General features: G+C 32.3%; 1 protein-coding gene across 9 annotated transcripts in view; it reads left to right on the plus strand.

Annotated features, from left to right (window-relative positions):
- Positions 1-15,257: 15,257 nt before the first annotated feature.
- The window catches only part of LOC126734933 (titin), a 117,393-nt gene continuing 107,385 nt past the window's right edge, over positions 15,258-25,265 (plus strand). For 8 of the 9 annotated variants that reach the window (XM_050438777.1, XM_050438774.1, XM_050438772.1 and 5 more), the window contains exon 1: positions 15,258-15,438. The gene's annotated coding sequence lies outside the window, so the exon portion shown is untranslated. The remainder of the gene's footprint in view (positions 15,439-25,265) is intronic. The other variant, XM_050438775.1, reaches the window with a different exon arrangement.

The raw sequence follows: 25,265 nt of genomic DNA on the forward strand, positions 1-25,265 counted from the left end.
ACCAAGTTAATGACAATGTTATGTGAAACTCTTGTACTTTCCCACTTTAACTATGCTGATTTTATTTATGGCCCGCCCTTCTTCTATTTATGGTCTTCGTCAAGTGGAACAATTTCGTATTCAAAAGGTGCAGAATACATGTATTCGTCTAATTTTTAATTTAAGAAAATCAGATCACGTATCACATAAAATTGATTTCAACTGGTTAGATATGTCAAATCGTAGAACTCAACATTTGGGTGTTGATGGGATTTGGGCTGCATCCAAACTCACAACACTTGAGGGCTTTCTTGTATCTCTATTTAGGGCTACGAAGGACCAGCTGGCTATGTGAAAAGGGCACCAAAACAGAAACGCGAAAAGTACTTTAAACAATTTAATTTAAAACCATTTAGTTTTGAGTGAGAGAATTTGTTGTTCTTATTTTAAAAAAATGCGAGCCGGCGGGACAGAACCGCGAGACCGAGAGTCTCTTTACGTAACCATTATCTAGGAGCGACTGACGCCAAAAAAATCGGATGATGCAATTTTCCCTAAAAAACCGTTACCTGCGCGGGGGTGTGAGGAAGCTCGTCGCGACCAATAAAACGAAGGGGAATGATTCCGGGAATGTATATCTTGTGACGAATATTTATTTAAGTCGACTTCTATTGTAAATATTGTGTTTTATTTAATTTGGGTATGTATAAAGGTGTGGATGGTTTATGTGTGTATTTGAATTGTTTTTCTTTATGTTGCAACTGGTTTTGCAACATTCTCCCCCCTTTTGAAGCATCGTTGCTTCTAAACAAACAAAAATTAAAAAAAAATAATTTTAACCATCATTGGGCAAAGGTGAGGGTAAAGGATATAATTTGGTGATCGGGCGTACAAATTTTCCATCTTTAGTTTTAATTTTCACCACACGAACCCTTCCATCAGGACCTTTAAAAATTTCTAGAATTCTACCTCTTGGCCAGTATAGGGGTGGAGTGTTATCTTCTTTTAATAAGACTAAGTCGTTCTCTTTTAAATTACCTTTTTCTTTTAACCATTTAGGTCTGTTTTGTAGCCTACATAGGTAGTCCTTTGACCACCTTTTCCAAAACAGTTGCTTAATTTGGGTACACTTTTGCCAATGAGAAACTCTATTTTCGGGAACGTCACTAATGTCTTTTTCAGGGTAAGCTGTAATATTGGAACCGATTAGAAAATGAGAAGGGGTAAGATACTGAAAGTCTGAAGGGTCATTTGATAGGGGGCACAAGGGTCTAGAATTCAGTATAGCTTCAATTTGAGTTAAGATTGTGCTAAATTCTTCATATGTTAACTGCATATTACCAACGAGTCTATATAAATGATATTTCGTGCTTTTAACAGCAGCTTCCCACAGGCCTCCCCAGTGTGGAGCTTTGGGTGGGATGAATTTCCAGTGAGTCTCGTTTTGAGACAAATAATTCTTAATCTCATTAGTGACCGAAGATGAAAAAGTCATAGAGCTCTTTTAATTGATTTTTAGCACCTAGGAAGTTTGTGCCATTGTCTGTGTAAATTATTGAGGGATTACCACGCCGAGAAATAAATCGCTTGAGTGTCATCAAAAAAGCTTCTGTAGAGAGACTAGTAACCACTTCCAGGTGTATTGCTTTGGTCACCATGCAAACGAAAACACAGATGTAACCTTTTATTATTGGGGCTTTACGCAAACGTGAAGATTTGATCTGGAATGGGCCACCAAAATCAATTCCTGTTTTTTCAAAGGGCTTAGAAACTTGTAACAATCGATCTTTGGGTATATTTGCCATAAGTTGGCTGGCGGGACTAGAGGAAAAACGCGCACAAGTGACGCATTGCCTTATTATCTTTTTTGTCTCTTTGAGTCCATTCAAGGGCCAAAATTGGAGTCTAAAATTAGACAAGACATTCTGAGTACCACTGTGTCCTAAGCGAAGGTGTTCATGTTTTAACATTAATCCAACTGTGGGATTATGGGAGGGCAAAAGTAACGGGTGTTTTTGCTCAAAACTTATGTGGGCATTTTCTAATCTACCTCCAACTCTTAGAAAATTGTTTTCATCCAAAAAGGGTTTAAGTGAGTTGATGCTTTTATTTAAAGCACATTTATTCTGGTTAAGCTCTGCGATTTCTTTAGAAAAATACTGACCTTGCAAATTTTTAACGATTAAGTTTTGAGCTTTTTCTAATTCGCTTATTGATAAAGGGGCTTTAATTTTTTGTTCCGGATTTTTAGCGATTTTTATATTATGTAGAAATCTAAGGACATAAGCTAACGTTCGTTTTAATCGGGTAATGCTCGAGAATTTTTGGAATATATCATTCCAATATTGGAAACTACTTTTAGTCTCCGTGACTACACAACAGAGTTTTTTAGAGGAAACTTTTTCCTCAAGGAGATCTACAATTTTAGTTGGGTTATCCAAAGTATCCAAAATTACTCTTGGATCTTGTAAAAAATGTGGACCAGAGTACCATGCACCAGAATCCCTTGGGTAAAAATACCCCTTGATAAAATGTCAGCGGCGTTTTCACTTGATTTTATGTGTCTCCAATGAAAATCTGAAGTCAAATTCTGTATTTGGGCAACTCTATTTGAGACGAACACAGACCATGTACTCGGCTCTTTTTTACACCAAGCTAGGGCAATTTCTGAATCTGACCAAAGATTTACTGATTCAAAGGATATTTTTTCTTTAAAAATGTCAAAAATTCGGGAAGCAAGATTTGCTAAGAGTAACATAGCACACAATTCGAGCCTTGGAATTGTTTTCGTTTTTATGGGAGATACCTTGGACTTTGAGGATATCAGGGAACAAGAAACAGAGTCCTCATAAATTGTGCGGATATATATGCAAGCACCATAAGCTAGCGAGGACGCGTCTGCGAAACCATGCAATTCAAATTTTTGAATTGGTTTATGTGAAAACAAACATCTGGGAATTTTTAAATTGCAAATTAATTTAAGATGTTCTAAAAATTCTTGCCATTCTTTGAGAATATGTTCATCAGATATTTTTGTGTCCCAATCGACCTTACATTTCCAAAGTTTTTGCATGAGAATTTTACCTTTAACTATAATTGGGTTAACCAAACCAAGAGGATCAAAACATTGGGCCAGAGTAGATAAAATAATTCTTTTTGTAGGGAAATCACATGGGGTTATTTCAGGAACAGAGATTTTTAAACAGTCATCAGTAGGTTGCCATTTTAGGCCAAGTATTTTGCTTGGGGATTTATCGAGATTTAGGTCATATTCTAGGGACGAGCTTTTTTTAAGATATTCTAACAAATTGTGTGAGTTTGAATTAAATTTATGGAGTGTGAAACCTGCACTATTTAGCAAAGAGTTTAATTGGGCATATAAATCAAATAAATCTTCGATTTTATCACATCCTCCAATAATATCGTCCATATAACATTGTTTTAGCAACGCATTAGCAGCTAGGGGATATTTATCTATATTTTTGAGCGCTACATCTTTCAAAACACGAGTTGCACTAAACGGTGCGAAATTTGTACCGTAGGTCACGGTTTATAACTCTAGACATTTTAAATCTTCATTCGGGTTTTCTCTCCAGAGTATGTTTTGAAGAAAGTTATGTGCCGGGTTAGTTCTAATCATTCTGTACATTTTCATAATGTCAGAAGTGAGAGTGTATTTAAAAACGCGAAATCTGCACAAAATATCAAAAAGTTCTGGTTGAACTTGATAACCCTTTAGTGTTACATTATTTAACGCGAATCCCGATGACGTTTTTGCTGACGCGTCAAAGACTACGCGTAATTTTGTTGTGATAGCGGAGTCCCGAATAACACAAAGATGTGGAATAAAATATTTTAAGTGTCCCGTTTTATTGTAAAGAGTCAAAGGAACGTATTTCGCATGACCAAGTTCAACATATTCGTCTATAAACTTTTTATATTCGTGAAACAAATCCGGGTTACTTTTAAAACGATTTTCTAGGGTTAAAAAGCGTGTTTGAGCTATTTTAAACGAATCGCCCAATTTTAAGTACTCATCAGGAGATTTAAAGGGAAAATCAATTTGGTATGAACCATCATCTAATATTTTTGTTGTTTTTTCGAAGATATCCTCACCAAGTTTATCTTCCGGGGATAAAATTGATTTTTGGGGAATTTCTTCGATACTCCAAAACTTGGTGAGAATATTTTCTAGATTATCTTCCAGGCGATTTCCCTCCTGTGATCTGTGTAAAAAATGAATAATTTTGTTGTTCACAATCAAATTTAAAGATAAATTACCCGAGATAATCCATCCGAGGTGAGTGTTTATCAAAACCAACGAGTTATTTTCAAGCTTACAAATTCCAGGAACCAATACATTGTAAAATAAATCTGCTCCTATAAGCATATCTACTTCCGAGGGAATGTAAAAATTGGGATCAGCCAAATCGAGAGAAATAGAATCAGGGATATTCAAATTTTTTGGCTGAATTGGGTTTTGTGGTAACCTATTAGTGATATTATTTATTATGGCGCAAGAGAGTGAGAAATTTTTATTTTCTATTTTTGAGTGTATCAAGAGATGTACCATTTGGTTAGAGACAATTGAGTTTTGGGAAATACCTGTAGTATTTAACACTTTTGGATAGGGAGTATAGTTGAGTTTATCTAATAGCTTTTTGGTAATAAAGGAGATTTGACTCCCGTTATCTAGGAGGGCTCGGGCTGTGATAATTTTTCCTGTTTTTGAAAACATTTCAATCTGAGCAGTTGCTAAAAGAACTTGATTTCTTTGGGTGGCTATACCACTAAAATTATGTGGGTCCTCATTTGTACTGGGCGTGCAAGTATGTGAGCTTCTGGGTGAATATTCATCAGTGTGTTGATTGCTTGAGTTGTGAGTTTGAGTGGGCAAATGTGTGGCTCTGTTATTGTGATTGTCTTCAAAGTGAGGAGTATTTCGACTGAGTGAGTGTGAGGGTGCTTGTCTTGTGTGATTATTACAATTTGGTCGTGATTGAGAATATTGAATGCGTGCATTATTTACTACATTTTGTGTGTTTCTAGGGATAGGGTTGTGTGTTGGGTTGTTTCTGTTTTCAGAGCGATTATTACCTTGTGATTGTGAGTGTGAGTTATTTTGTGGAACATTTAAATCCGTATGCATGAGTGTGTGGTGTCTTCTTTGACATATTCTACATTTTGATTTTGAAAGACAATTTCTTGTAAAGTGTTTATCACCCAAACAATTAAAACACAACTTTTTTGATTTAACAAACTGCTCTTTTTCATTCAGAATTTAAAAATTTTTGACACGTGTAAATGCGGTGATTAGCCAAGCTACAATAAAGACAAATCGAGTTTTTATTTTCAGAGTTTTGAAAATCATCTGATTGCGCGTGAAAAGAAACTTTTTGTTCACTTTTTTTTACAAAATATTTACTTGTTGAATGGGGCTGAGAATCACTAATATTTTCTAACATCATGCATCTTTTTTCCAAAAAATCTAAAAAATTTTGTAAACTTGGCAACGTGTTATAATTTCTCTCTTGTTCAAAGCCTCGTCTTGTGTTAAAATCTAATTTTCTTTCAAAAATATAAATTAGCAAATACTCAAAGATTTGTTCTGTAGGGATATTTAATTTTTTTAGACATTCTAAATTTCTCTTGATTGTAACAACAAATTCTCTCAATATGGGGGATGTACATTTACTTATAGGCGATATGTCAATCAAACTACTTAAAAAACTATTTACTACACAAGTCAAATTTTCATATCTAGATTTTAAAATATCAATAGCGATTTCAAAATTATCATTAGTTAATTTCAAAGTTTCAATTAACTTTAAAGCTTCACCTTTAACCGTAGATCTTAAGTACCATAAGCGTTTAACATTAGTGAGATTTGTATTGTCAATAACAAGTGCAGTGAACATTTCAAAATATGACTGCCAATTTAAAATTTGACTATCAAATGGGGGTATATCAATTTCAGGTAAATTTAAATTTGAATTAAAATTGGTGGATAAATAATTTTCTTTGGGAACATTTTGAGTTTCAGATAAAAATGAAAACCTTTGACAAACATTTCTAACTATTTTTATACAAGTGTAGTGCTTATTTTCTAATTCTTCACGATTTTCTTCATCATTTTCGTCCAATTCCTCAATTTCATCTTGGGCTTTACAGTACTTATCAAAGTACAATTTAAGAGTCTCTTCGCGGGCCTGAAGATCGGTTACATCTTCTTGTACAAACGCGTTCTGGTTTTTTGTCAACCAGTTATAATACCGGGTAATTGTACTTTTCGCGGATTTACGGTCTTTTTTAAAGAGTTCTAAATCAGCCATCGTGATTTTTAAAGCAAACAAAACAACAGTCCGAAAAAAGTCTAATTTGACCGCACTAGTGTAAATTTAGCCAGCGAAATTAATGCGAGAGAGTCAACAGTTCATTCATAAATAATTGGAACAAACTCACCAAATTTGGTTTTCTTGGGCTGCAATGGATCCACAATCCATACAAAAATCTGGGCTTAACAGGGCAAAATCTTACCAATTCGTGCTTCAAAACTGCACTACAGGCTCAACAAGAGCAAAACTGCAATCTGCTCGTCAATCCTGCTTCATCTCAGGATCAATCCGGGGCTCACTTCGATACAATTTAGGGCTCGATCTGTTAAAATTAAGGGCTTATCCGGCTCGCTAGGACCATAAAATGATGGGATTTGGGCTGCATCCAAACCCACAACACTTGAGGGCTTTCTTGTATCTCTATTTAGGGCTACGAAGGACCAGCTGGCTATGTGAAAAGGGCACCAAAACAGAAACGCGAAAAGTACTTTAAACAGTTTAATTTAAAACCATTTAGTTTTGAGTGAGAGAATTTGTTGTTCTTATTTTAAAAAAATGCGAGCGGGCGGGACAGAACAGCGAGACCGAGAGTCTCTTTACGTAACCATCATCTAGGAGCGACTGAGGCCAAAAAAATCGGATGATGCAATTTTCCTTAAAAAACCGTTACCTGCGCGGGGGTGTGAGGAAGCTCGTCGCGACCAATAAAACGAAGGGGAATGATTCCGGGAATGTATATCTTGTGACGAATATTTATTTAAGTCGACTTCTATTGTAAATATTGTGTTTTATTTAATTTGGGTATGTATAAAGGTGTGGATGGTTTATGTGTGTATTTGAATTGTTTTTCTTTATGTTGCAACTGGTTTTGCAACAGGTGTTTTTATGCATGGTTTAATTACTAATCCAAAATTCATATCTAAATCTCTAAAAAATAAATTTAAAACCAATTTGAGCGTCCATGATATAAATACCAAAAATAAATTTAAATATATTATTCCTCGGCATAATACAAGAACATACAAGAAGTCTTTTACTTACAATGCGATTAAAACATGTAACTCCTTGCCAAACAATGATTTACTACTTCATAATTTAACCAAGTTTAAGTCAGGATTTAGGTTGTATTTATTTAGAGAACAGGTAAGCTCCTATTTTTTAACTCACTAGTATCGTGTGCTCCAGAGATAGCATGATGGTTGTATACAAAGTTTTATACAAGGGTGTTTGTTTGTGTACAGTATTGTTTTGGAGCGGGTTGTGAATTTTATATCTCCCCCGTGTTGGGTATAAGCTATTTTTTTTGGGGAACAATTATTTCTTTATATTATTTTTCTTATTATTATTATGTATGATTAACGAAATTTATTTATTAGGGTTAAGTTCGAATAGCCTTAGGCTAGACTTCGCCTTTTTTTTCATTTGTAACATTTGTCAATCTGTTGTTTTTTTTTAATAAAGGACGATTATTATTATTATAATTATTATTGCTGTTGCATACAGGTACATAAGAAAACTCGGTACTCCAAAAATATTTTTTTGACCTATATTTTTTTTTAAACATGTACCGTAAATCGGGGTTACTTTGGCACCCTCAACCTACTTTGGCAGGTTGTTATGTATATTTTAAAATTCCCCTCCTTATTTATTTATTTTTTTTACAGTGATTCTCTTTTGTTGCAGGTGTAAATTAGGTAAAAATGCCAAGACATTATAAGAAAAAAGTGGGGGGGGAGGCGTACCTACGTTTATTATTAACAACTATTCAATTATTCAACAGCTGATTTACAAAATGCACTTGCCGCCATTAGGGGTGGTATGTCGCAAGCAAAAGCAAGCAAATAATTTAAAATTTCGCGGGGAACCCTTCAAAACAAGTTGAAGGGCAGCCACGAACGGTACCCAGGTCACCCAACCGTGTTTACCCCCATGGAGGAGAACTTGTTGACAAAGACATTAAGTACAGTGAGTGATTGGGGTTTTCCCTTTACAAAAGCGAATATTCGGCAAGTGTTGCATAAATATTTAGAAAAAAAAGGTCGTGTTGTTAAAGAATTCAAGGACAATGATCCAGGTAGTGATTTTCTGCTGAACACTTTATCACCAGAAACAATCTTAGTGTTCGTTTAGCCGCGAATATTAAACGAACACGTGCAGCGGTAGGACCAAATGCTATAAATGAGTTTTTTGAGAATATTAAAGACGTTTTAATGGATGCAGATCCTCGACTGGTATTCAACTATGATGAGACCAACGTTCAGGATGATCCTGGAGCTAAGAAGGTGGTGGTCCCCAGGGGAACAAAACGGGTCCAGCAACATTCGAAAGCATCGGTTAGCATTATGGTATGCGGCAATGCCGCAGGTGAGCTTTTGCCGCCAATGGTTGTTTACAAAGCCGGAAATTTGTACGCGAATTGGACTCAAGGAGGTCCGCCTGGAACGGTTTATGCCAATACATCTAGTGGTTGGTTTGATATGATTCAATTCGAGAAATGGTTTTTCGATATTCTGCTGCCTAAAATTAAAGATATGAACACTCCTGGGAAAAAAGTTGTAATCGGAGATAACCTAGCCTCTCATTTCTCTCCTTTAGTAATCCAGGCATGCGAGCAGAACAACATTTATATGACACCTTTACCCCCAAATAGCACGCATATAATGCAACCATTAGATGTTGCAGTCTTCGCACCCATGAAAAAAAAATGGCGGGAAATCTTGGAGAAATGAAACTCCAGCGCCTCCATTCCTAAAGAATATTTCCCCACCTTGTTAACAAGACTATGGAATTCTGTGAATGAAAATGTGAGCAACAACCTTAAATCAGGCTTTAAAGCTACAGGGCTTTGTCCATATGACCCTTCAGAAGTTTTGAAAAGGATTCCAGGGGCTCTTCCAGAAAATGTTGAAGAGGTACAAGAAACAATGAGTCAAAGCCTAATTGATGTCCTTCAGGACTTACGCGGTTCTAATAAGGAAAAAACTGTTAGAAAACGTGGGAAGAAAGTAGAACCTGGAAAACAACTTCGAACCGAGGAACCAATAAATAATGAAAACTTTGATGCAGAACCAGTGGCTGGTCCCTCAGGAACTTAAAAGATGATTATAGAAACCAGTGATGAAGATAGCGACGATCTTGCACTGATAACATTTCAAACAGCTTCTAGCAAAGCATTGCCTCCAAGGGAGCCAAGAAAAAGAAAAGTGAAAACTAAAAACGATGGTAATAGTGCAATTTGCTTTAAAAAATGGAAAAACTACCAAGGTCCTGATTGGATTCGGTGCTGTCAGTGTTGTAAATGGATTTGCGGAATTTGCAACGAAGAAAGTGTAGATCAATTTTACGTCTGCATAGACTGTACAAATGTTGATTTTAATTCCGACGACAGTGTGAAGGATAAGGACTTCTGTATTTAAAAACATCAGTTATAATTTCTTTGTTTTTTTTTCGGTTTTTACATAAAAATAATATGTTATGGGGTTTTTGTATTAAATGATAAGTTAATTTTCCATTAATGAGTTTTAATAAAGTTTACCTATGCGACTAAAAATAATTTTCACAAAAAAAAATGCACTAGGCTTTTTTTTTGGTGCCAAAGTAGGCTTAGCAATAAGTCTATAATGGCAACAAACGTATTTTTATACCCTGCTAAAGTAACCCCAATAATAAAGCCTACTTTGGCTCCCCATCAAAAAAAATATATATATATATTAGTTGAATAGAAGTCCATATTTTGTAGGAGAATGCGTATATAAAGATTACAAATAGGGGAAGTCTCTCATATCTCCAAGAAAAATGCATGTAGGACACTTAGGTAAATGTATTATGCATTTCGGCTGTGTAAACAGCCATCATCAGATACTAAAATAAAATAAAATACAGGTAATTCAGGACAATTTTAAAAAAGAGCTTATTCGCTATAACAATATAGATTTAGAACTTACCAGAACATTACAAAAAACATATACGTTCACCAAATGAACCAAAAAATTACCCGTTATCGGGAAAAAACAACAATAAATAAAAGAATTAAAATTAAAAACATAGTACAATAAGGACATCTACGATTTAAAATATAAAATTTATGCTAAGGACGATACAGATTTCTACATATTAAAAGAAGGTACTATAAGGAACTATTGTATATTAGCGTTGCGTTAAAGAAAGTATTTCAAATTTTGACTAATACAAATATTATAAGATAAGATGAAAGAGTTAGAAACAATAAAGGTAAAAGTTATTTTCTAGGGCTAATTGAATCAAAAAAGTAAACTGTCAAACTTGGTTTGCTCATTAATGCATGTGCAGTCTGGGGAGTTTATGGCCCTATTTATCTCAAATGCTTCCAACAAGTCCAATTGTAACCCTTTCTCACAAACATGCAGAACCTCAGTGTTAGGTCCCGGATCAAAACTATGCCCAGACTCTAATATGTGGTTCGCAAAAGGAGAATTGGTATTGTTAGTAAAAGTATTTTTATTTCGCGTGATAAGTCTTAAATGTTCGTTGACTCTGACTTCAATTTTCCTTCCGCTTTGGCCGACATAACAGATATCACATAATGGGTGGGAACAAGTTAACTTGTAAACTCCAGATCGGCGTGTTATCGGTATTTTATCTTTAGTGTTTACTAAATGTTTTGCCAAGTTGTTTTTGGTTTTGAAACAAATATTAGGTTTAGTGACAAATTCATTGGACTTAAAACACTGTGCGACACTAGAAGAGACGTTGCCAAAGTAAGTAATAGATCGATAAGATCCGAGGGTGTTGGGTTTACTGAGTAATGGTTTATTAAGTTTTTTGAAAAAATGTTTGTTGTATAGCTTCTTAATAGCATTTATAGGATATCCATTGTTTCGAGCGATTTGTAAAATTATATTATATTCTTTTTTGAAATTAATATCGTTTAGTGGAATATTGAACAATCTATGAAAAAAAAAAACAATTAAAAGCGGCAAATTTTTGGCTAAAGGGATGATTAGAGGTAAAGGGTATTACTGTATCTGTGGCTGTAGGTTTACGATATATTTGAAATTCAAAATGGTTATTGTGATTAGTGATTAAAAGGTCTAAAAATGGCAAACTTGATTCTTTCTCTAACTCGTAGGTAAACTGTATGTTGGGATGAACAGAATTAATGAAATCAACAAAGTTTTCTAGGTCGTCTTTGGTTCCATTAAAAATAGTAAAAATGTCGTCTACGTAGCGAACCCATGTTTTTATATGTTTTTTAAATAAATGGTGTTCCGAAATTTGTTGTTCTAGTTTATACATAAACAGTTCGGCTAAAAAAGGTGACAAATTAGAGCCCATTGCTAATCCAGTTTTTTGTTCGAAAAAATTATTGTCAAATTGAAAAAAGTTTTGAAGGAGCACACAATTGACTAGAGAACATAAATCCAAAATGAAATGACTGGGTAAATTAGTGTTAGTATAAAGTAGTTCTCTGAGTATTGAAATGCAATCACTCGGAGGTATGCTCGGAAACAAGTTAGTAACATCAAAAGAGATAAGCCAGGATTGGGGTGGTATCTGGATAGGAAATAAATGTTCAGTTAATTCAAAAGAATTTTTTATAGAGAAAGGATTGTTGAAGTTTCACGTAGAAGGTAAAATAGAAGATGACCAAGAAGAAAGTCTGGAAGCAGGAGAATTCATGTAGGCAACTACTGGACGAACAGGGTAGTTAGCTTTATGTATTTTCGGTAGGCAGTAAAGGAGAGGAGTGGAGGGATTCATGTGAATGAGTTTTCTTTCGGAGATGGAAAAATAATCAAGAGTCAATTGGCTTTGTTTAAGAGTAAACTTTAATAGGGCTATAAACTTGTTCATGGGGTTGTTAGTTAGGTTGCAAAAATTATTGGAATTTAGGAATTGAGTAACCTTAGATAAATAATCTGGTTTGTTCATTATAACAATACAGTTTCCCTTGTCGGCTTTTATTAAAACTAAATTATCTTTGGCCATCTTATTTTTTAAATGTTTTAAAACTATGTTATTTTTCTTATTATAAAGATGATCAATGTTGTTATCTTTCAAATATTTGTTGATTTTAAAGGATATTTGCCCTCTCACACACTCTGGTTTGTAAAGTTCATGGGTTTTTAGAATTCTTTCAGATTCAATTATAAGTTGTTCAGAAACATAATTTGAATCAAAATGTGGTAAGTTGAACTTTAGGCCCATATTTAAAAGATGTATTTCCTGGTTAGAAAGAGCACTATTGGACAAGTTGAGAATACGAGGATGAAATTTATGGGGTTCAGTACTGTTCTTATAGGAATTCGAAAAGTTGTTATTTTGTTTATGCTTTAAATTATGTAGTGTTTTGTTCAAAATTATAAAATGTTCCTTACCCTTTCTACGTACATGTTCAATTATATAAACCAACAAAATATCAAACTCAATGTTGTGTAGCTGCTTAGAAATTAAAGAATATAAAAACTTAAGTTTCTGGTCTATGGAGTTTAAATTAGAGTAATGGTTGCGAATTTCTTGACGTATCCAGGTTTCTTTGGCAATATTTAGTGCTTTACTGGAGCTTCTTGATATAGAGTTGGTTCTAATATTTATATAGTTTGGTGTCAGGTTGTTTCTAAGGCATTCATTGTTAAACCAAATCTTCTGGCGACGACCTAGAAAACTTTGTTGATTTCATTAATTCTGTTCATCCCAACATACAGTTTACCTACGAGTTAGAGAAAGAATCAAGTTTGCCATTTTTAGACCTTTTAATCACTAATCACAATAACCATTTTGAATTTCAAATATATCGTGAACCTACAGCCACAGATACAGTAATACCCTTTACCTCTAATCATCCCTTTAGCCAAAAATTTGCCGCTTTTAATTGTTTTTTTTTTCATAGATTGTTCAATATTCCACTAAACGATATTAATTTCAAAAAAGAATATAATATAATTTTACAAATCGCTCGAAACAATGGATATCCTATAAATGCTATTAAGAAGCTATACAAGAAACATTTTTTCAAAAAACTTAATAAACCATTACTCAGTAAACCCAACACCCTCGGATCTTATCGATCTATTACTTACTTTGGCAACGTCTCTTCTAGTGTCGCACAGTGTTTTAAGTCCAATGAATTTGTCACTAAACCTAATATTTGTTTCAAAACCAAAACACAAAACACAATAAACACTAAAGATAAAATACCGATAACACACCGATCTGGAGTTTACAAGTTAACTTGTTCCCACCCATTATGTGATATCTGTTATGTCGGCCAAAGCGGAAGGAAAATTGAAGTCAGAGTCAACGAACATTTAAGACTTATCACGCGAAATAAAAATACTTTTATTAACAATACCAATTCTCCTTTTGCGAACCACATATTAGAGTCTGGGCATAGTTTTGATCCGGGACCTAACACTGAGGTTCTGCATGTTTGTGAGAAAGGGTTACAATTGGACTTGTTGGAAGCATTTGAGATAAATAGGGCCATAAACTCCCCAGACTGCACATGCATTAATGAGCAAACCAAGTTTGACAGTTTACGCTTTTTTGATTCAATTAGCCCTAGAAAATAACTTTTACCTTTACTGTTTCTAACTCTTTCATCTTATCTTATAATATTTGTATTAGTCAAAATTTAAAATATTTTCTTTAACGCAACGCTAATATACAATAGTTACTTATAGTACCTTCTTTTAATATGTAGAAATCTGTATCGTCCTTAGTATAAATTTTATATTTTAAATCGTAGATGTCCTTATTGTACTATGTTTTTAATTTTAATTCTTTTATTTATTGTTGTTTTTTCCCGATAACGGGTAATTTTTTGGTTCATTTGGTGAACGTATATGTTTTTTGTAATGTTTTGGTAAGTTCTAAATCTATATTGTTATAGCGAATAAGCTCTTTTTTAAAATTGTCCTGAATTACCTGTATTTTATTTTATTTTAGTATCTGATGATGGCTGTTTACACAGCCGAAATGCATAATACATTTACCTAAGTGTCCTACATGCATTTTTCTTGGAGATAAAGACTTGGAGATAAAGACCCCTATTTGTAATCTTTATATATATATATATATATACCCCCTCGATAAAACAAAACCATAATTGGGTGATTTACTCTATTTTGTACACAAGGCACAGTGAAAATATAAAATATTTTAATTTGTTTGTGAGTTATAGTCCAATAATAGGTCCAAACCTGCCAAAGTAACCCCATTTTACGGTACATTTTTTTAAATAAATTTGAATTTGAAAATTTTGAATATAGTATCAATATTGTAAACTATGTATATTAAATATCCCCGTTCTTTTAAAAGTGTCACTCCACAAAATTATTTAAAAAAATTTGAGGGTCTTAAAAATAATTTTTTGTTTCATTTTGGAGGTTTAGTGGCGTAATACTGTTTTGCTAATCCTAATTTTAAGTACAATTTTGTATATAATTTAATTAGCCTAATTCAAACTGATACAGGGAAGAAGAACCATTGGTAGAAGGAAAATTTCATGTTTGAGAAATTTAAAGGATTAGTTTAAGTATAGTACAATTGAACTTTCAAAGTGGCAATTAAAGTAAGAATAGAAATGATATCATTGGTATCCAACCTGCGATACGAGATGGCACCCAAAGAAGTAGAAGAAGCCTAAAAGAGAAATTTGTAAATAAAACTTTCCAATAATGGCCTTTGGACTAGGTAAGAAGATAACATCAGCTATGTTCGCAAAGACTCATTAAAGTTTTTTGATAAAATATTTGTTGGAGCTTTCTGTTGCACGTTATTCCTGATCCTGGTCGGGTAGATAAACTGTGTATTGTCTTTTTGTTTCTTTTTAGAAGTTATTCTCATCGACTTTGTCAATTTTTACAACGGGCATCGCGCGCCGTTTACTTTAGCTCAGGTCGGACTTAGCACCGCGACGCCGACGCCCGCGTCATTAACTAAAAATACTCGCCTACCAAAAATAGCGCTCGCGGCACAGTTTCGGGTTAGACGGGAATCAAACAACGTCCCGCGAACGATACGAGTGCGAAAAGTGGTTGTTTTCCGAACCCCGGGTGGTACGAGAAAAGCCCCTTTAATACATACGATATTGATAATTTACGACACTCCCTTTTGCCTTTTTTCTGGTAGTCACTGTAGTAAAGTATGTAGCCTAGTTTTGTCATAATACATCACTTGTATTGAGGCGCTTTTTTTTTAATTGTATATCTATAATGGTCATTTATTAGTTTTAATAGATGAGCTATTGTTATTTTGATATGAACACCTGCAGTTATAGTTTGAGGTGATATATTGGAACAAACCCAAAGTATTATATAAATGGCGATCCTGGAATCCGTTTATTTTGCCTGCTTTAATTATTTTATTGTCACGTAGCTTTTCGCGTATAAAATTAATATTATTACGTAAAATTGTATTTTTGTAGTATTTCCTGTACATGAGCCATTTGGTTAAAATAGCAATTTCCTTGTTCTATTTTTAAATGCACTTCTTTTAAGTTCAAAACTCTTAGAGTGACCAGTTGGCAGTATTTACTGTAGTAGACGTATTTCCATAAGACAAAAACTTATAATAAAAAGAAATATTTAATAAAGGACTTACAAATTTGGTTCTTTAAAAAAATTAGATGCGTCTTATCTAGATTATTGCTTGTTAATCTTAGTTTACAGGTTACTTTTTACAAACTAATTTAAAAATATATTAAGTCCTCTATTCAACTTCTTACTTTCCCTGTTCAACAAAAATAAAATAATTTTTCATTGCTTTTTCTTCCGCAATCCATAACTCGTGTGCGTGCCAGCCTTAAAAATAAATCTTTATAACGTTTTTGCTAAGAAGATTTTAACAGTTAAAACTTTTTTTAAGTAAATTAATAAAGAAACGTCTGAGGACCAATATCGAAACCTTGAACGTCCAGATATTTTGACGGATCTTCTCGTTTGATAAATATACTTATTTGACTTTTTTAAGACAAGAAAAGTGACGAAATTATTGACTATTTCAATATATCGTCGGTTTACTGCCAAAGCAAGTACATTTTTGCGTTTAGTGCATTTTCGTAACCAAAAATTGTGTATAAATTTACTGCATAAACCATATAAGTGTTGGACAATGAAAAGTCAATGATAGATCTAGGATTGTTTTGGCAATTATTCATTTTGCTCAAAACTGTACAGCTAAAAGAGGGTAAGCGCACAAAACTAACAAAATGTTACTTATCTGGTTTTGGTAGTAAGCCGACAATATGGTTTCCCTATTTTCGCACACCAGGTATATTGAATATCATGAAAATTTTGACATGTTGTACATTTTGAAGTTAAACTGAGTCTAACAATAAATGTTTATACTATTCTCGGCATTTGAGTGGTTTTTGATATTTTGCTGCTAGTTCTAATGATGATTTTTTCATCCTTGCTATTAGTTTATACCAAATGTTATTTGTTTAGTTAGTTTTGCGTTAAGCGTGGATCGCGTCTATATCTCGAGAACTGTCAATCTGACATCAGTGAAATTTTTGTGACATTATAAAAGTGGCCAAGGGAAAATGCTGGAAAATATTTTTAAGTTTGAAATGTTGCCACTAGGAGGCGTAATTAAAGGGTCAATAGTTCAATTCTAATTTTCTCCGGAACATGTAAGCTTAACATACTTTTTTTTAAATAATTAGAAATCTTTTATATTTTTCATTATTTTGGTCAAAGACTAATTGGCGTACCAATCGTCATAAAGTAGGAAAAGGTAGTGAAAGTATAGTTGTTTAAATGACTCACGATTTTGTTGAATTTGGGCTTGTTTAAAAATGTTAAGGTTTTAAATATTGTATCCAGTAGTACGCGAATGTTTTTAGCAAAATTGATAGGAGGCGTCATTTGAATTAAAAATTGTTACTTTCTTTTTCCTATGAACAGTTAAATGGAACCCATAAACATTTAAGCAAAACGAAAAGTAGATTAAGTTTAGCCACCAAAAAAAACCTGAAGTTCGCAGTCGGCTGTGTTTTTTACTTTTCGAGTTATAGTAACTAAGCATAACTTCAATTCTGAAGTTATTATAATAAAAAAAATAATTTAATTTAAACATAATAATCCTAAAAAATTTAAAGTATGTTTTAACGCCAAAGGGTTATAACCAAAGAACAAAAACTTTACAAATATTCTAAGTGTCGCGTCTCCATAAGGAATAGTCTACCATGGATAGATCGGGAGATCTAGGTGGCCATGGGAACAAACTACTTCTTCCAATTCAGCGATCTGGGTGACTATTACTTAGAAAATCACGCGCTCTTTCATTATGCTGATACCCCATATTTATACTTAGTGCCAAGGTATTTTGTAAAAAGTTAAAATATAATTCACCATTTAAATCTGCATCCACAATAAACAATAAACGACCTAATAGTTCGATTTCTTAACACTCCGCACCAGACATTTGTACTCCAACTTGTAACTTGTTTCATTAGTGCAACTCAACATTTGAAAGAGGAACTGAGGATTTTTGTTGCACACTTTTCTAAGCCAATAACAATAGTCGAGTCGTTTGTCAATATCATATTCTAGATAGAGCTTGGTGCAAGGATATATGATATAGATGAGGTTTAATTTTTTTTCAAAATTCGGAACACTGAAGCATGACTAATTCCAAGATAAAGCAATTTTTCTCTCGTGCTGAAAATTTGCGGTACAGTCAACATATACAAAAACGTTTATATTATGTTCGTGGTTTCTTACTGGACACCTTCTAATTGAAACATAAAGGGGATGTACACTTCTTGTCCTTAAACGTTATCCTAGTTGTCGAAATACTTTTTTGCTATAATGCCTTCGTTCAGGAGATTTTACAGCATATTCATGTGCCGCAATGGGAGCATTTTCAAAATACTGAAAATATACGGTGAACATGTCATAAGCCTCGGCACTGGTGTAAGTCATTTTAGCAAGAAAAACACACCCCACAAAATAACAACAAGAAAAGCGAATTAAAATAATGAATTCGAATAGAATACAACAACGCACAACTAATTAAAAATGTCAACTGTCAAAAATAAATTATTTGTAATTTCTAGATTTAGTATTTAGATTTACCTCACTTTTTAATAAAGGCTTTTCTTGTCATTTTTTTTAGTGTTTTGAGTAGTTACAAACATTTTATCATTTTTTACAGTTAAGTAATTCTTAATTAAAATTAACGAAAATCTGCAATTTTTGTTCCAATTTTTGGTTGATTCCAATTTTTTTTCAAATGTAAATACTCATGCGACAGACATATTCTCTTAATTCCAGGCAATTGAGAATTAAAATACTTTATAATTTCCCATGATGGTGCATTCACCATTTCGTCAAAATTTGGTGAGTTTTAGTTCACTTTTGTAGCTTCATAAATAATTCGAGATTAATGAAGCAAAATACACTCTAAAAAAAAACAAAAACATGTTTGATTTTTAATAGTAAAATCAGATTAAGATTTATGGCACTTTCACCATTTTGTCAAGAACAAGTTTGTTTACCTATAATATTGACGAACTGGTGAATGCGCCCTGAAGAATTGAAAACATGATTTTATAAATTTCAGGCTGTTAGGGATTAAAATACATTAAACTTGATAATGTTGACAAAATGGTGAATGAGTCAAAAACAAATTTCTTATTAAAAACTTTTTGTGTCTTTTTTTGGTGTTTTAAGTATTTACAAACATTTAGTAATTTTTAACAGTCAGGTAATTTTTAATTAAAACTAATAAAAATCTGCAATTTTTGTTTCAATTTATGGTTAAGTCTCATTTTTTTTACCAAATATTGATACTCATTCGACAAAATAGTGAAAGCACCTTTAAAACTTGAAAATATAATTCTCTTAATTCCAGGCAATTGAGAATTAAAATACATTAAAACTTCCTATGATGGTGCATTCACCTTTTTGGTAAAAATGTGGTGATTTTTAGTTCACTTCTGTAGCTACATAAATAATTCGAGAACATCTTTGATTTTTAATAGTAAAATCAGATTAAAATTTATGGCACTTTCACCATTGTGTCAAGAACAAGTTTGATTAGCTATAATATTGACAAACTGGTGAATGCATTAAACTTTATGATGTTGACAAAATGGTGAATGAGCCGAAAATAAATTTCGTATTAAAGTCTTTTCTTGCAATTTTTTCCGGTTTTTTAAGTATTTACAAACACTTAGTCATTTTTGATAGTTAAGTTACTCTCTCATAATTGTAATTAGAAATTATGATTAAACTAAATTATCTTTTTATTATAATAACTTCAGAATTTTTAGAAATTTTGTCATTTTACACATAATTTGGATTAGTCTGATGCCTAAATAAACTGGGAAAGGAGGTGTCAAGTAAACAAAAGAAACTCAATAATTATTAATGCCAAGTAACAAACCCATATTAAGCGTCTAAAAAATTCTTATTTAGGTAATAACTCGAAAAGTAAAAAAAATAGCCGACTGCAATTTACAGTTTTTTTCTAGTAAACTTTGAGTCTGCTATCAAAATTATTCCGTGCCATTTAAATTTTTGTGGAAAAATTAAAGTAGCAGTCTTCAATTTAAACGATGCCTCCTCTCAATTTTAATTTTTTTTTAACTTTCGCGTACTACTGGATACAATATTTAAAACTACCTAGATTTCACTTGCGAACAAACCCAAATTGAACAAAATCGGATAAATATTTTAAAAGTTATAGCAATTTAAGCAATTACACTTTCATTAGCTTTCCGTACTTTTTGAAGGTTGGTACGCCAATGAGTGTTTGACTATGTAGTGGAAAATATTCCAAGGTTTCTAATTATGTCAAAAAAAGGTACCTTAAGCTGACATTTTTCAGGGATTATTGGCCTTTTAATTACGCCCTTTAGAATTTAGAATTTAAAAATCATTTTTAGTAGTTTTTCTTAGCCACTTTTATAATGTAAAAAAAAGTCAATGATTTTAGATTGCCAGTTCCCGAAATACAGCCGCGATCCACGCTTAGTATAACACACTGTATATGCCCTATCACACTTGATCTCCAAGTCAATGTGAATTCTTAAGTTGAAAATTAGTTGTCATAAATATAAGACTGCAGATTTATGCTTATACTTTGATGCAATGAATATATCGGTCGATTAATAAAACAAACACGGACTTACAAATACAGAAATGTTCGGTAGGAAAATGCCACAAGAAAAATAAATATTACTCCCATCAAGTTCACTTACATCAACAATTTACCAAAAACATTAACAACATTAATTAGAAACCTTATAAATAAGTTCTATCATAAAAATTGCTCAAAATGTCTACCACTTTGTCTTACCTCCAAACACAAATCAGCCGTACGCGTGAAAGATCTAACTATACGAAGCGTGGAAGGCCTAATACGTCTAAAAGACTCTTGTATGCGCTTCACCATATTTTCCCTAGTAGATTCCCACACTTCCACATAAGAAGAAATCGAGGAGCGTTAATTCTGGTGACCTAGGAGGCCATCCAGTGGAAATCCAAGTTAAAAAGTTAAGAAAAGTATGGACCAAAAACAAAATCATGTACTATTGCACCCCAAACATTGATGCTTCATCTGTCTTGAAAATTATTGATAAAAACTCGATGGGGCTTTTCTGTGTCGTAAAAATAAAAGTTATGTCGGTTCACAGAATCATTTCTATGGAACGTACATTCATCATTGAATGGCATGGCAATGGCATGTACAAAGGCACAAAATCTCTTTTTAAAAAAAAATCTCGTTTTCTGCTGCTTGATTTTGTGCCCATTGACAAAAAGTTATTCTTTTCTCAAAATCATTTTTGGCAAGTTCTTGATGTAAGTGCGCATGATAGGAAATATATTTGTTTTTCTTGCGACATTTTTTCACGGACGATTTCGATAAGTTCTCACTTAGTTGTCAGTTAAGAACTAATTTCCGGTGTTGCAACGATCGATATGGTGATTACCAATTGATTTTCTTCATTTAAAACTGTTTTCGTTCTAGTTTGCTTTCTGTACTCGCTTGAATTGTTCTTTTAATTTCGTCAACACTGTATCATCAGGATGTCGGTTATTACGAAATTTTTCCTAATAAATCCTTGAAGCCACAAAATAGTTCCCAAGGCATTCACCGATAACATTATTCATATTTACTAATTCTCGCTAAGAGTAATTCATTTTGACACAAATTTATTTAACATGAATGATAAGTAAACATTTTAATTGGCATACGTTATACAAAAAAGAATAAGTGAATTAAGGGCAACTTATTACATTACTTGTACGAAAAAAATTCGCATTTTTAAATGAGATAAGCATCAGGGATTAATACTACTATTTTTTATTATGGTTATTATTACTATATGGTTCACTTTTTTCCTTACTAAAACGTGTTCGAAATGGAGTTTAACAGAGTGAAAAAGCGCTTGTCATTCTAATTCCATAAAATATCTATTAATTGTTTTCTTCGTAAGTGTCGTAATGCCTATAAAAAATATGTGTCACTCTTCTTTTAACAACAAATTTTGAGAAAACGGTTAGAGATAAAGGCAAACTTATTGGTATCAAATTGAAGATCAAAGAATACCCTATCAAAACGCGTTACTAGATACAGGCTGTTCCATTTAAAAAAAAGCGTAAAATTGAATTGAAAATGTCATTATTTGAGTGACCATTTTGATCATCCTGTATAAAAAAAATAATTTTGGAATTTCGAAAGATAAAGTGATTTTAGCCAAGGACTCTACATAGATTTTTCAAAAAGATAAAAAACGTCGGTGGTAAAAAATAATATTTAAGTAAAACATTGATTTTTATGAAAAATTCTTTAAATTCTTAATAACTAGCATTTTTGGGTTAAAGAAGGAGTCAAATAGAACTCCCATTTCGAAAAAAAAATAGATGGTTCTTTTAAAAAAAAAAATCACATTATGTACCACGCTTTTTTCGGACATCCTGTATCAACCAAACTAATTTTAAAAAGTAGCCCCTTGAACTTAATTAACATTCCTCCTACTATTAAAGGTTTTTTCCGTTTCAAGGTTTAGCCGCAGTCGAGCATTGCGATATTAAATAAACACCCTGTATATATAATAGATCTAGCATCCAACTATGTTTCCTAATGAAAGCTTTATCAATTTCTAACATTGTATAATCAGTAAAATTATGTATACTTGGGTTGTTCAACTTAGCACTACCATAACTATGCATTTTTGTATTATTCTCTGTACATGCTGACCCATTTGGTTAAAATAGCAATTTCCTTGTTCTATTTTTTGAAGTACTTTTTAAGTTGAAAACTCGTTGACAGTATTTACTGTAGTAGACGTGCGGTTCCAGAAGACAAGAATTTGTAAGAAAAATTAAGATTTAATCACAATTTTTTTTTAATATTTACAAATTCGGTTCTTTTTGTACTTACAAACAAATCAGATGCGTCTAATCTACTTTTTTGCTAGGGAATATTAGTTCATAGGTTCATTTTTACCAACTAATTTCAAATATATTCAGTCCTTTATTCAACTTCTGACTTTCCTAGTTCAACAAAAATAAAACAATTTCTCATTGCTTTTTCTTCCGCAATCCGTAACTCCAGTGCTTGCCAGGCTTAAAAATAAATCTTCATAACGTTTTTGCTAGGAACGTTTAAACAGTAAAAACATATTTTTAAGTCAAATAATAAAGAACGTCCAATATCGAAACCTTGAATGTCTGGATATTTTGACGGATTTTATTGTCTGGCTGCTTAATAATGTTCATTTAAAACTAAGAAATTATTTGCTATTTCAATATATGTTTTCTTTATTTCGGCACTCAGATATATTAGATATCATAATTATTTTGATATTGGGTATTTTTGTATGAGTATTGAATCCTTATGGAGAAACAATCATTAAAACCATATTTAAAGAGTTTGGTTAAATCAGAAATTTTATTTGTTTGATTTTTTTATTTATCAAGGTTTAATTTGAAAGGGCAATTTCTATAGACCATAATTTGGTATTACATATTTAAAAAGCCCGTACAAATCGTCTATTTTTGTACATTATATATTCTACATTTTAAAGAGAAACTGAATAACAATAAATCTTAATAATATTTTTAGCATTTAAGTGAATTTTGATTTTTTGCTTTAAGTTTTAATGATTATATCTCATGATGACCTTTGCTAATAGTTCATACCTAATATTAGTTCTTTAGCTAATTTTGTATTATATATTCAAAAAGCTTTCTCACATATACCATGATTGTGATTGCATAATTGCTTTTATAAGAAAAATATACTCCAAATCCACGTGGATTCTTAAGTAGGACATTAGTTGACATAAAACAGGGTGTTACAGTATTTGGTGCAAATATTTTAAGCGCTACAGCCCGCTCAAACTTGTTGAAGAAAATCATTAATTTAATAGTTTAATCGGGTTTAAAAATGCTCCACTTTCGTTTATCAGCAATTTTCTCGAAAACGCTTAATTATATCGAAATAATGCAAGAAATAAACATTTTAGAGATCAAGAATTCTAGATGGTGTTGCTAATTTTTTAATTTTCTTATAGAAAACATAACATACGGGTCATCAACAGGGTAAGCTTCCCTGAATCCTTCCCTAAAATTTGATTTACATTGCATTTTAGGATACATGTTTATAGCAAAAAAAAGTCTTATTTCAACTCCAACAATACACTTTTAAAATATTTGCACCGAATTTAGAACAGCCTGTATATTATTTTCACAGATTTTATACCTTGATGTAATGAATATCTCGGTTGCTCTGAACTGCGACTTTAGAAAGGCATTTGATAGTGTCCCTTATGACTTCCTATTATGTTATGGTCCAATAAGGTACTGGACTGGTATCGGAGCTTTTTAATAGAAAGAAAACAGCGTTTGTTTGGTCAATTATAATTCGAAACATTTAATAAAATAATATTAAAAAAAAAATTGAAATAATTTGTAAGGAAAATTCTATAGCACATGGTTTGGTATTATATATTTAAAAAGTCAATGCAAACGATATACAGGGTGTCCCGGTTCATGTGGGAAATCTCTCGGATTCAGGAATATCAATAAAAAAAATTATACCGAACGTTCCTATAAAAAAAATTCCCACAGGCCTTCTTTACGAAGATACAGCCTCCTAAAGGACGCTGCTGGAAATTGGTTTTTCATAAATACTTTTAAACTACCCGGTAGAATTTAATACAAATTTTAGGTGATGAACACTATTAGGGACCTCTTAAAATGACATCCTTAAAATACATTTGCCTTGTTTACTTTACCAGGGGCGGACTAGGTTGTACACTTTAATGCGTATATTTTTAACACCCTGTATGTTAAATACAGGTTAAATACATAAATAAAAAAATAAATATGGATACCTTGAACCCTGGGCTAAAAAAAAGGTACTTTTGTTCATTATCGATAAAATGACCCGTTTTGGAGAAAAAAAATAATAAACGAGCCAATGTTTTTTTTTTTTTTTTTTTTAAATGAGATAAGTACGCTAGTTATTTAAAAAACAGAGAAATTTCGATGTACCTGGATCCGAGAGATTTCCCACATGAACCGGGACACCCTGTATATTAGCGACGTAAAAAAATATATTTCTTTTTTTATTTAATAAAATTGCTCTACATTTTAAGGTGTAATAATAAATTTTGATAATATTCTCAGCATTTAATTGGATTTGCATATCTTGCTTCAAATTCTAATGTTCATTTGCACTTTTGCTAATAAATAAATAAATAAATAATGTCTTGATTATTACTTCATAAGTGAATACAATATAATTAGAAAATTTTGTGCACACTATGAAGGGTACAACTGGCGAAGTTTAACCTTGTGGCCATTCCTCCACTTAACCAATCGCACCGAACAAAAATAAAATAAAAATTAAAACAAAACCAAAACAAAAATAGATATTGTGACTTACAACTAATCAATGAAAAATAAACATAAATAAAAATATTAAAATTACTGAAGTTCTAACAAATAT

Source organism: Anthonomus grandis, chromosome 4, assembly GCF_022605725.1.
Source record: "Anthonomus grandis grandis chromosome 4, icAntGran1.3, whole genome shotgun sequence".
NCBI classification, from domain to species: domain Eukaryota; kingdom Metazoa; phylum Arthropoda; class Insecta; order Coleoptera; family Curculionidae; genus Anthonomus; species Anthonomus grandis.